The following is a 13,206-nucleotide window of genomic DNA, read 5'->3' on the forward strand; positions in this document are numbered from 1 at the left end:
TGAAGGTTCTTTCAATCCGTCATGTAAGGTAAGCATCCTGCAGCACATGCACCAGAAAATGCTGTGCAGGGAAGCGCGTTAAAATGAAATGCACCATTTAATGCACCAGCATTCGACGGAGAGTTTTCCAGGCTCACAAAGTGAGAAGAGAAGAGAAGAAGTAACTATTAATAGCTAGCTGGATAACAAGCCTTTCTCAGGTGACGGACACGGAAATAGGCCTGCAAGATTCAGGGGAAAATATGAATCACGATTGATATCATGATTCTCTGCCACGATTTTTTTTCCTTGTGAAATACGTAGTTTATTGCACACATAAACCATGACAAAACAAAGTTGCATCACCAGGCATATGACGTTCGAGGTGCTGATAAAGATTTGTGGTAGGGATGCTCTGATCAGGATCAGGATCCATCGATGTTTTGGAGTCATGTGCGGCGTTCGTCAGCCACCAAAAACTGTTGAAAACATTTCCACTGAAGTGGAAACTTTCATAAATGCAGTGCTCTCTGTCTTAGAGTCCCACTACAGTGTGTAAATATTTCACGGACACAGCAAAGTCTCTAGACATTCACCTGCGACATCTCACATCAAATTAAATGTTTTTCAGTTGTTCTTTTGACAGAAGAGTTGCTGCATTTAGCAAGATTTTTCAATTTTTGCCACCTTGAAGAGGTATATAAAAGTGTGTCAGAATTTTAAAAAAAAATCACATCATGTACACAGAAGGTCTCATCATTTTGATTACAAATTGTCAATCCATGTGATCGGGATGTGCTCGGAGCATCCCTATTAAAAAGCTTAAGCAAGTGATGAACAGGTTGAAGGTTTTACAATCAAAAATTGTATTTTTGGAAGAAACACACACGGTAGAGGAAGACACTGTAAAAATTAAAAGGATATGGGAAGGACAGGTGTTGTCTGCTACATTCTAGTCGCTCATTCTTCACCCTTCAGAGTGCAAAATATAACCTAAGATCCTGTCAGTCGATATGTTATGGTTCAAGGTTTTATGATGTCATGGTTGCTTAATTTGATAAATGTCTACGGGCCTGATGAGGATGATCCTATGTTCTATAACAAACTGTTTCTTTTAATTGCTACTCTTCTGGGTCGGTACATCATATCTGGGTAATATAATTTAACTCTTTGTCCGAAGAAAGACAGATCATCTGGCATAGATAACACAAATCTACTATGAATCTAGTAGACATCTGGAGGCAGCACAACCCAAATGCAATAGATTATTCTTGTCATTCCAAAACACATCAATCGTACTTCTGCATAGACTTTATATTAGTTTCAGCTTTACTGGTTTCCAGCGTAGTGGACTGCCATCACGGTAGTATTGTTATATCTGACCACGCTGCTGTGTCTTTAACATATACGGCTCCAAAGAGATTGAAGGGTCCCCCAAAGTGGCGGTTTCAGACAAATTGGCTTCTTGATCCCGAGTTTGTGGAGTTTCTAAGATCAACAAATTGATGTTTATTTTGAAATGAACACTTCGCAGACCTCTGCTAGTATAGGACGGGAGGCTTTTAAGACATTTATCAGGGGTCAAATTATTAGTTTCACTGCACAAAAACATAAAAGTCTAGGTTTGAAATGGAAAAGTTGGACCAGAAAATAAAGTACTGGAGAAAGAAGTAAATGAAAATGGGTCTACATACACAGGCAGAATGACTTATACGTAGGTCACAATATAACAAAATGTCTGCTGACAAAGCAGCTGCTAGTATATTGAGGCTCAAACAATCATATTATGATCAAGGGGAGAAGCCAGGGAGGTTATTGGCATGGTGCATCAAGCAACAACAGTCAGAAAGTGTCATCAATTCGATTCAGGACACAAGTGGAAATACTACTGTGGATCCGGTAGAAATTAAAAAGGCATTTTAAGATTTTTACAAAAAATTGTATTGGTCTGATATTTCATTTGATTCAGAGATACAAGAACAATTTCTGAATGGCTACCTTCTATTTCAGAAGAAGTAGAGGAAACCTGACCACATCAGAAATATCGGAGGCCATCAATGGCATGCAAGCAGTGAAAGTATCGGGGCCAGATGGTTTACCGATAAATATTTTTTTTAAATGTAAAGACAAATGCTGCTCGACTCTTTCCAGAGTGGCCTTCTTCCCCCGTCGATGAGAAGTGCATTAAATACGCTATTACCAAAATGAGGAAAACCAAGCACAAAGTGTGAAAATATGCATCCTATTAGCCTTTTAAATTCTGATATGATTATATGGAGGGCTTAAATATCCCAATATGAGATGGAACTATTGGGCTGCTCAAATGAGAACTATTATGTTTTATTTTGAAGGGTAGGCAACCGAGTTGGATTTAAAATCCTGCATGTTAAATTCAGAGTTATCATTAGATGACTTTAAACATTTGAGGAAGAATGCAACTCATCCTACTGTGAGGAATATGATCAATGTGTGGTTTGATGTCCAGAAATTTGGGGGTATTTCTAAGCGTTTGTCTCTCTTTTGCCCTATACGGGGCAACGTAAATTTCAAACCAGAAATGTCCAATGCAGGTTTTCGATCACAGGGAGTAAGGGGTTTAAAGTACGGTTGCACCGATCCCACTTTTATGGTCCCGATACGATACCGATACTTGGGCATGGCGAATCGACCAATACCGATCCAATACCAAATATTAACATACAGTACAATGGGTGATGCATAGAGTAAAACAATTTAAACAATGAAGTTTTTTTTACTATTTACCAGAATTTTGGTTAAAACAACCAACCTTTGAAAACTCAAAATAAATATAAAATAAAATATAATATGTGCAAAACAGAGAAAGTATGTGTAACTCAAGCAGTAAACAGTGATAATACGGAACCATAGTCCAAACAACCCTGGGAATGTCAAGCTCTGTATGTGATCACGAAAACATAAAATTGGCAATTTGGGGAAGAGTTTAGATTTCCCTGCATTGAACAAAAAAATCAAGCATCTTAACATCTGAACATTACAACAGCGGATGCTCACTGAAATGCATTGATAAATTCTTCCTCAAACTTCCTGGGTGGCTTCTAGAGATGCTCTAGTTCAAATCTAGACCAGTGGAATAGTGGTCAACCTACGGAATTCTCCAAAATATCAATATAAATATGTACACATCCATATTCAATAAGCAGGATTTTCAAAAGGTTTTTACTTAAATTACACATGAAATTGAGTTCTAACTTCCTAGGTGTCTTTCGCGAGACCAATTAGTTGGATTTTCAAAAACAATAAGTTATATTTCCGTGCCTTTTACTTTCAAATCAGCTTAGTTTTGGCATTACCGTAATACTTACATTACACGAGCACTGTGGAATTGCGAAATGCAGGCATCACTCCGGTATTAAGTTGGTGATATTAAATTTTGTGGCGTCACTCCCTCCCCTCGAAACATTCTCTTTGCATAAACTGCATGTCGCTGCGCCATCGCCTGACATCAACGTGTGCACAAAAAGAAAGCCCCGTGGATCGGTTAGAGTTAGATACCCAATCCTACTTTGTGGGGCTGGATCAGGATCGGGAAAATGATATTAAACATCTTTTTCATCATCGATTGCTCAATGAAGCACTTCCCTCAACACACACGCGTGCAGCGCATTCAATCACTGAAGTCTGCGAGGACTCCCAGGATCGGCTCCGGATCTGCAATTTTTCAGCGATGCCCAATAGCACCATAAGTGGTAGTATCGAGTTGATGCCTGATGCCAGGATCGGATCGTGTATCCCTAGTTTAAAGTCAATCCAATATGTACGTTATGATGAAATATTTATGTAATTTGAGGAATTGTCAGCTACTTGTGGCATTCCGAGGAAGCATTTCTTTAAATATCCCCAGCTGAGAAGTTATATTTCAGCTGCAGAAAATAGTGTTCTGACCAAACCTAGTCTTTCCACTCTGGAAGAAGGGCTGATTAAAAATTGTCATGGAAAGGTTTTAATTTCTTTTTGGTATGATTTCCTTGTTCCTTGGTAAGGATTAGACTGAAGCTTGTGCCAAGGCCCAAACACAAATTTGAAGTTGCTACAATTAGGAATGCTACAAGGGTTTTTGCTGCCGATCACCTATACCGATCAGCCAGAGTGCCGTGTGAAAACATCAACAATTAAATCATTTTAAGAAGGCAAAAAAATAAAAAAAATAAAAACTTTGCAGAATGCAGCAACTATTCCCTGCATAGCATTGTCCCGTGCATGTGCCACAGGATGTAAACTTCACATGACAGATTGAAAGAACTTTCACGGCATACATGCTGCTGCCCAGTGAGCAGCGAGCAGGGAGGAGCGGACGCATCACAACCGGCGGGGCTTCATCAGAACGCCAGCTGTCACACGAGATTGGTTGTTGTGATCGGCAATGACGGGAAGTGATCTGCATTCACCAATCACACTGAAAGCGGCCAATCATGATCAGTGACCGATCTGTCGGCGCATCCCTAGCTACAATATAAGTTGTTGGTATGCATGTACATAACTTTTTTTTAATGTCAGGGAAGTGTATTACCATCATATGTCATGATGTTTTGAATGTTTTTCTTTATGTGGAGTGTAATGTTTTGTTGTATATGTAAATATAAAAAGAAAAAAAAGAAAATACATTTTTGAAAAAAAAAGGACCGTCCAATGCAGAGCAATGCCTTGTGCAACAGATTGTTATGTGACCATTCAGGGTTCAAGATTTTTTTTCACAACAGCCCCAACCCCTTTGTTATATATTTCACTAGGCCAGCCACCAAAAAATGAAAAAGCAGCTATTTTTCCTTCAATTTTGTTACATATTATTTTTTTCAATTTCCATTTCAATGCAGGTGACTCATAATAATTTGTGGCAAGAACAAAGTTGAGAGATCTACAAATATACGGAAGACAAAACTTTGGGATCCAAGGTACAAATGTTTTACAACAGCCAAAACGGAGAGATGTGGAGAAATGTCCTCAAAGTGTGAGGAAAACATGATGATTGGAAGACTGCATACAAATTTAACAGAAATTCATTCAGATTCACAGTTCATCCAGCTTTTATAGAAATCCAAGACATCTGCCCAGTGCCCAAGTGGATGACCAACGACTATCAGTATCAGTGATCGTCTGTCGCAAGTCATATTGCAGCTATTTACATTTGATCAGAAGGTTCACCTTCTTTTCGACTGCTGTCAGACCAGAATCTTGCAGTTAGTCTCAAAATACATCTATGTTGCAAAACCAATGCCATATAAACCTATGATATATTTTAAAAACTACGATTTTTGCCACATGGACCACCCCAAGCCAATGGTAGGACAGGCAGCATGACATGAGGTGCTGTGCTATATTTAGGAGTCAACAGACAAAATAACTGGCTGCACGGAAGCAGAGCAAAAGCAACATTATAAAACAGTATAATGGGAGATTAAGACCAAAATGGTTTGGAGGGCAAAGTGAACCTGGAGTAGTGTTAAGCTATCGAATCAGCTCTAGCTATTGCTGAAGGTAGAAAAAACTGTTATTATGAGCTGATGACCATTTTGACAATCCTGGCAGGGATGACTAGGTCAAGACTTGTGACAATAGAGGGGGCTGGTCGAGGGATATTTCCACACTGCCTCACCCATTTTATATTAGACGACAGACTTCTTATAAAAACAGGACCATGTACTGAAAAACATCCCTAACACAACAATACAATTCATTTTTTAAAAATGAGGTAGGGAAACCGTTAGATGTGCAATGTTTGGTCAGCCTGAGATAGCAAATGATTTAAGTTATGGCAACATAAAAGGCTAGTGAGATTGTGTTTTACAAAATGGGCACGAGAGAAACCGCTTTTGAATGGTTTTATACACTGCAAAGAGGAGTTAACGACTAACGTCTATTGATTATATACAACCATGTCATGAGACGACAGAGGTTAACGAGGTTAATAACAGCAGTTGAGATGACACTCTGCACTTCAACATTAATTATAGACAAACAAGGGGTGAAAAATATGCATACTATTCGACAACAAACCACCACCCAGTTTTAACCTGCATAAAAGTTGCTCCATTGTCGTGTCGTGAGTTGGATCAGACCAACAACCATAGTTGACACGGTAACAGTCGATGCCCGAGGCGGCGCCTTACCTTCTGGTTTGAGTCCGTTCAGCCACACTGGAGCGCGTCATAACTTTCCGAGAAGGTAAGAAAAGTTAGAGAAGGTTAAAAAAAATGTCTTCGTCCTCCTGATGTCAATACAATAGTGAGAAGTGGATCAATTCCGGAAGGGCCTTTCAAAATAAAGGTAGAAATCGATTAAATCCCGTTTGCTCTTAACCGCCTGACAACACATTTTTGCCCCATTTGTCAAATGGGGGACCTTTTGGGTCTTATATCAACAATAAAAGATTGCAAGATATTGCATAGAGATGTGCGTGCGGGAAAGATTTTGGGGGGCAAAAATTTGAACGATGCATAGGACGTATTAACTCAATGTGTAGCACTGCACTCATATTTATATTTTCACTCTGATTTTCTAGCGAAACAAATTCGTAAAATGATTTTTGTATGATAAATGCAATCCTCCAACAAATATAAAATATTATACGCCGATATAATTTAGATACTTAATGAGTATTACCCTCACGAATTACAAACAAGTCGCATATTATTTGCTTTTATTTTGTGGATGACTGGTTTTCATTTCCTGGGACAGTGACGCAGCTTTGTTACATTTTAGGAGCGATCTGAGATTGACAGTTATGATGACCAATGAGGAATTGAAGATGACGCCAAAGTATGGGAAACAAGGCGGGACGTTCTCACTCAAGTGGTCAAACGGCGCCAAATGGAAAGATGCCATTTAGCTGTATACAAGTTTGATTCGTATTACATTAACTCTTTATGCATTAAATGACTCTGCCTCTATTGCCTCACATTATTTTGGATTACATTATGTCATATCTTATTTCGTTTTTTTTTTTTTCAAATCACGATCGTCATTACGGTCGTATCGTGGAAGTAGGATGCTGGTATTGGATTTTCTTCTATGGAGCAGAAGAGGTCGCTGCTGAATTGATTTAGTACACCATTCATTTTACGTGGAACAACCCTTTTGATGGCCTGCTCGAAAAGACACCCATCAATTATATAATATTATAACGATCAAGGATATGGGTGTTTGAAAATATATTCTTAAAAATAACTAAATATTGCAGTAAAAGTGATGATAATAAACAGATAAATATCTATTCCAATACACTATACATCATACATTCTCTCTGACAGTCATGAAGCTGGTTACATAAACTGTCCCTAATCCCACTAATCCCACTAGACTAAAAAAAAAACACAACAAAAAAACAATTGTTGTTTTAAAGTCTGGCATCAGTTCCTATCTGTCACTATGGGAAACAACAGTGACTATAAAGCTACTATTATTATTTCCTGAAGTTTCCATAGATTCCACCAACTCGTACAACTTCTAAGTCAATTATAAGACTGCTGAGCTGATCACCTTAGACGTATGGGGCAGTGCTTTTTGAAGCATCCTCAGGACATTCAGGGGGAAAATAACACCTCTTTATTTGTCCGGTTCCGAGTGCTAGCGATACAGTTCACCTCCAAGCCCCGGTAGTGGCACCTGTATCATTGACTTTCCAGCTGTGGGTATTTGCTGCCTTATACCTGCAGGCCCACACTCAGCACATGAGACAGGCAGGACTGTCTCCAGTGGTGAACGTGATGCGGCCTGTACCGTCCACAACAGGGCCACAAAGCTTGGAAGCAGTGAGGGTCCATACTAAAGTGTTAATATGTGACGATAGCAGTCACGTGCTAGTCCAAATCCCTTTGCATTCAACACCATTGCACTTGTCTAAAAGCATAACTGTTGTTGACACTTAGTCCCTTGAGGTTTCACTAGTTGACAACTCACACTTAGAACCAAAAATCCTGAAATAAACACCTCACTTTTACCATCCTTCTAAACTCCCTTTCCACCTACCGTGGCTGGCAGTTGACCTACCTGCTTTCAACATCCAGAAACACGTAGCTATCGTACATCAGAATCAGAATCAGAATCAAATTTATTGCCATGGTCAGTGGGGAGCCCACTAACTAGGAAAGTGTTTTGGAATAACGTGCAGTCAAAAAGTAAATAAATAATAAAATAAAATAAAATACAATAAAATAAATAAAAAAAAAACAAAACATCAAGGCTGTTCACGAATTCAACAGTCCGACGGCCGAGGGGAAGAAGCTGTTCCTGTGACGGGAGGTTCTGATTTACCTGCCTATCCAACATCAGGTCCTAAAACATGCTGTTGTTAAATTCAGTGTGCCTCATTAAACCAGATAAAGGATCTCGAAACCAATGATCCTGAGGTGCATATACATAAGAGCTGAGACTTTCCTGTCGTGGACAGGAAGTCTTATCTCTCCTGGACAGTGGGAACAATGATGAGCCAGCCAGGGCAATGTGACCTGCAGGAAACCTCAGGAAATTAAAGTTTGATCAAATCAGAGACTCAACTCAGATTAAAAAAAAAAACATGGTTGATGCTGGACTGCTGAGAGACGCATCTGTACTTTGATGATTTCCAAAATTCATTTTGACAAATTTGATAAGATTAGGCGTGCTAAAGACGGGTTGAGTAAGTCAGTCAGCCTCAGACACTTATACGAGCTAGTAAAAATAAAACATCTGGAAAACTGGCCATTTGTTTAAATTTATGCATTGCTTCCCACTACAGAATTGCAGAACTGCACACGTGCATTTTACACACGTTGAAGCTTAACAAACTGACCACTAGATGTCCCTAAACACACGTTACGCTCTATTCATTACATTACCATTGGAAGTTTGCTCAGTTTTGCAAACTTTTTTGTGTCTAACTCTATCATAGTCAAGACACAAAAAAATTACGAGCATTTTTAATCTGGAGAGTCAAACGCCAGATATAGCAACTGCGAGCATTTTTTTTTTGGACCGTATTGATTAAATGACATTAAGTTAACAATATCCACTGTGCCTTGTTGTCTTCGGTGGCTAAAGAAGTCTGCACCATTCTCCCAAGAAAGATTACACACTTAACAGACTTATAAAGATATTTGTATGCAGATCAGTTTGTGAACAAAACATTTCTATAAGCTCATATTTATGGATATTTGACCAACAGGGATGAAAAACAACTGTCGGCTATTGAACTTTTAATCCTTTGAACTCGGCGACCAGCCTGGTGAGACCAGAGTTCAAAACTCTAGCAACCTGTCATCAGAACAGTAGCCCATAAAGTCTCTGCCCAGCAAAGCTATGACCTGCAGCTGTTCCAAATGGATGAAGAAGAGCACTGGGTTGGCTTGGTCCACTTCAAAGTCTAAATTTTCAGGTTGTGTTCCTGCTTCAGAAGGGGAGTAACAGTCAAGGAAAAATCACATCAATTGTAAGTTCTTGATGTCACGAATAAATGAAAGCTGACCCAAGGTTCGTAAGTGCCACTACTACTCGGTACATTCTTAAAACGGGCAGACACTTTCATTACAGATACGTGTGTTCATGTTTTGCCATACTTGTGAGTACCAATTCTTGAAAGGATGTCTTGCTTTGTGAGGACATTTTGGCCTGTCCACACAAGGTTTAGGGGGTAAAAACCTCAGTAAAAGTAGTTTATTATAATTGGGCAAAAGATTGGTTCGGAGTCCTGGTTAAGGTTAGCCATTTGTTTTGGATGGTTAAGTTAAGGGTGCGTGTGGGTGCATGCAAGTCAATTAAGTTTAAATGATTTCCATGAAAATGTGACGCATTCACTAAATTGTTTTGCTCGGTGAAGTCAGGAATCATCTGCGCACAAAATGCACGGTTTTGCTTCCACTGTGTGTTGTGCTGATCTATTGGAGAGTGGAGAGCGCTCGGGAACGGGAGTCAGTGAATAAAGAACCAAAATCAAACCCAGGTGGTGAAATCAGTGACTCGTGTGGCTGTAACGTTGTAACAAGGGTCGGAGAAGCAAAATTAAATTACAGCACTACAATGTAATCACATGTGAATGTGCCGCAATTGGAGCTGCATTCTTTTTTTTTTGTTATTGGAGGTATGGGATGAGCTGTAATTGGTGCCCCATTCATTTTTTTGTTCTCCTCGGAACAAAAGAAAGTTATTTTTCGTGACCCCATGTGCACTGTAATATATTAAATGTTCGTGACAGCATGAACAAATTGCCTTCAGTCCAGGTTGTGGGGGAGGCTTTGACTTTCATTGAATTGATGACAATAAAAACACTAGTTTCTGATCATGAGAAGTGAATCTCAGTCCATTCTATCCGTCTTCTTCATCCTAGTCAGTTTACCTGGTCGCATCATATGCGGGATGCACAACAAGTTTCGAAAGGACATGACTGTGTCATCTAGTTATTATGATGTCTCCTTTCCGGACTTTTTTATTGTACATCACTTCTGTCTTTGCTGTTGTGGCGATGTGCTACGATCGTCTGCATGTTGCGGAAACCCTGTAGTATGGTCAATTCTCAAAAGAGAGCTAGTGGTAAGCAGTCACTGGTAAATTGCACATTACTTCCGTATGTACGTACGCTCATGCATTTGGAGTGCGACAGGTTATGGTAAATCGGCTTGAGACGCTGCTTAAACAATACGATAACCTCATGGTCATGATGTGCTTTAATTTTGTCGGCAAATTGAGTGTTTTTGTCAGTAATGCAGGAAACTGGACGCAAGTAAGACAAACTGGCACTAGACAAAAGAATCACTGAAACAAAATACACAAATGGGAAAGGAGTTCAGCGGCTGATCAGCGATGAGCTGCTGACTGCACAAGGTGGATGGGACATGACAGCAAGGTCAAGCAGGAACGAAGCACCAGTGCAACTCTATAAAATAAAACAGGAAGTAACAGAAAGAATACACTGTCTAAGAAATAAGCAGGTGAACATGACAAACTAAGCATGACACTTTTCTCCTTACTATGTCCATCCGAGCCTGATCTAATGGCACATACCTGGAACTAATACTGCTTATCTGCTCTGCCGTCCATATATATATATTTACATATATATAGAGAAAATCTGATCAGCGATTTAATTAATTATTAAAGCTCATGATGCTACTGCCACCGTCGTAACGTTTATATTGACCCATGATGCCTAAATAAAAGCCCAACAGACTAAGCATCGGGTTGACTGCTAGCCAATGGTTGTTCAGGAGGTGTTTTGAGAGAAACGCACAGTCTCTCATATTTGACCAGGTCCAGGTTCCTGGCTGGTTTCTGGGTGAGAGTTGAACTGTGCTGGTGAGTGATATGACCCAACAGAGGAGCTGGGACAGCAAAGCAGTGCGTTGAATAATGTGAAGAAAGAGTGCTTGGAATGCAATGTGAGTAAACGTGCGCCTGAACCTAAGCAGTAATAATGATATTGCTGTGCCGCACAAGAGGCCTCATCAATGCTAACTTTCCAGGAAGAAGGTCAAAGTTTACGCTTATCAATGTCATTCAGGAAAACAGGTACCATGATCGAATACTAAAAAAAACAGATAACAAATAACACTTAAAACAGGATCAACATTGGTTTGCTCTTAAGACTGAAGCGCAGCAGTGCATCACGGCCATAAGATTCACTTCGCTGTTCTTCGCTGTACTGTTGAGACTGTATATTGTAGTGCACTCTTGCATAACCACAAAAGCCTTCAAGTATCAAAAAGCCAATATATACACGGATATCTGCCCACAATGAAATAGGGTTTTATAAAGTGATGTCACAGAGTGGAAACACAACACTGCATTGTAGGCCAACTGGAGTCTGTTTACGTTCTTAGTTTGTTAAAGTTTGCTTTACTTTGCTCATGGTGAAAACATTCCTTATGAACCACCACGCTTGTTCTCATGAACACTGTGGAAAAGCATTGTTCTGTGATTGTTCCTGTTTCAAATGGAGCCAAGGTCACATCTCGTGTTCATGACATGCTTTCATCAAATTATGTGTTATTATGCTTGTATAGTTGTTTGTACACATATGAATATAAAATTTCAAGCCCACAGAATACTTTTGATGGTGGCGGTATATAGTCAACAAAGATATACGTAGGAACGGGAATTTGATTTTGAACAACTGAAATGTTCCACACAGAACCATTAAAATGCCATTTGTAGGAGCTGTTTACTCATGAGCCATTAATTGGATGAAGATACACTAACAGACAAAACATTTGACATGTCTGCTTTAACGTAACAATGGATTGTTGACTACAGATGGAAATGTACAACAGGAAGATATTTAGATTCAAGCTTTAATTAGGGCCTCATCTTGGATTGAAAATTGCAATTGTGGCTGGGAAAAGGTATGTCTGTGTCTCCCTTATTGAAAAGGCTAGCAATTGCTCAGTGCATAAAAGGAATAGCTGTTTTATAGCAGAATGCTGTTGAAACGTGATGAACTAGAGCCTATCTGGCTTATAAAAGAATGCAGGTATAAGTCATATTAACAGTTAAATACAGGAAAGCATTGTAAAAGAAAAGGGAGGAGAGTGCAGAGTCTCCAATCGAGGAATCTGGGTGTAAGGTCGTGGAGTGGAAGTGTCTGAATGAAATTTCAGTCTCTTGACTGCAAATAACAGCTGCTTTTTGTTTCAGTGGAAACTGGATCCTGCATGACATCCACTTGTTGAACTGGATTTACTTCTGTTTTTGCCCAAAACAGACTGGCCGCAGGGAGTTGATGGCAGGGGGCTTGAGAGTATAAAATGTTAAAGTAAATTATGAAAGTAAATACAATGAAGGGTTCGGTTCCAGATTACAACCATGAATTATTCAATGATGGAGTTATGCAGTTGATTTGAACTGGAACAGCCACAAAGACCTTAAGATAAAATACTTGAATTGTTTTCTAGTGTCTAAGTTGAATGAGAGAATGAAAAGCAAAGACTTGTTGTTGACTGTAACATATTGGACTCGAATTATTTCACTTAAAAAAAAAATAAAACGGTTCTATTATATATGCATCACGATTTTTCATTTAACACCTGGAGATTGTGCCTTCACAGATCAGCAAGGTTTATGATTGAACATAGAAAATGTGGGTCTTCCAGTGGTTGATGTGTCCACTTCTGAAACATTCCAAAAGAACTTTAGAAAAATGTATTACCGTATACAATAATATTTAGAACACAGTGGACAGAAAAACTAAATCAGAAATCATTCTATTTGTCTTGTTATTTTCAC

The 13,206-nt window shown here is 39.2% G+C and overlaps 1 protein-coding gene across 2 annotated transcripts in view; it reads right to left on the reverse strand.

Moving 5' to 3' along the window:
- Positions 1-6,246, reverse strand: part of kank3 (KN motif and ankyrin repeat domains 3) — a 50,485-nt gene extending 44,239 nt beyond the window's left edge. The window contains exon 1 of one of the 2 annotated variants that reach the window (XM_053882981.1): positions 6,126-6,246. The gene's annotated coding sequence lies outside the window, so the exon portion shown is untranslated. Of the gene's footprint in view, positions 1-6,029; positions 6,051-6,125 lie in introns of those variants that run through there. The other variant, XM_053883015.1, reaches the window with a different exon arrangement.
- Between the last annotated feature and the right edge of the window lie 6,960 nt (positions 6,247-13,206).

This window comes from Synchiropus splendidus, chromosome 1 (assembly GCF_027744825.2).
Source record: "Synchiropus splendidus isolate RoL2022-P1 chromosome 1, RoL_Sspl_1.0, whole genome shotgun sequence".
NCBI classification, from domain to species: Eukaryota; Metazoa; Chordata; class Actinopteri; order Syngnathiformes; family Callionymidae; genus Synchiropus; species Synchiropus splendidus.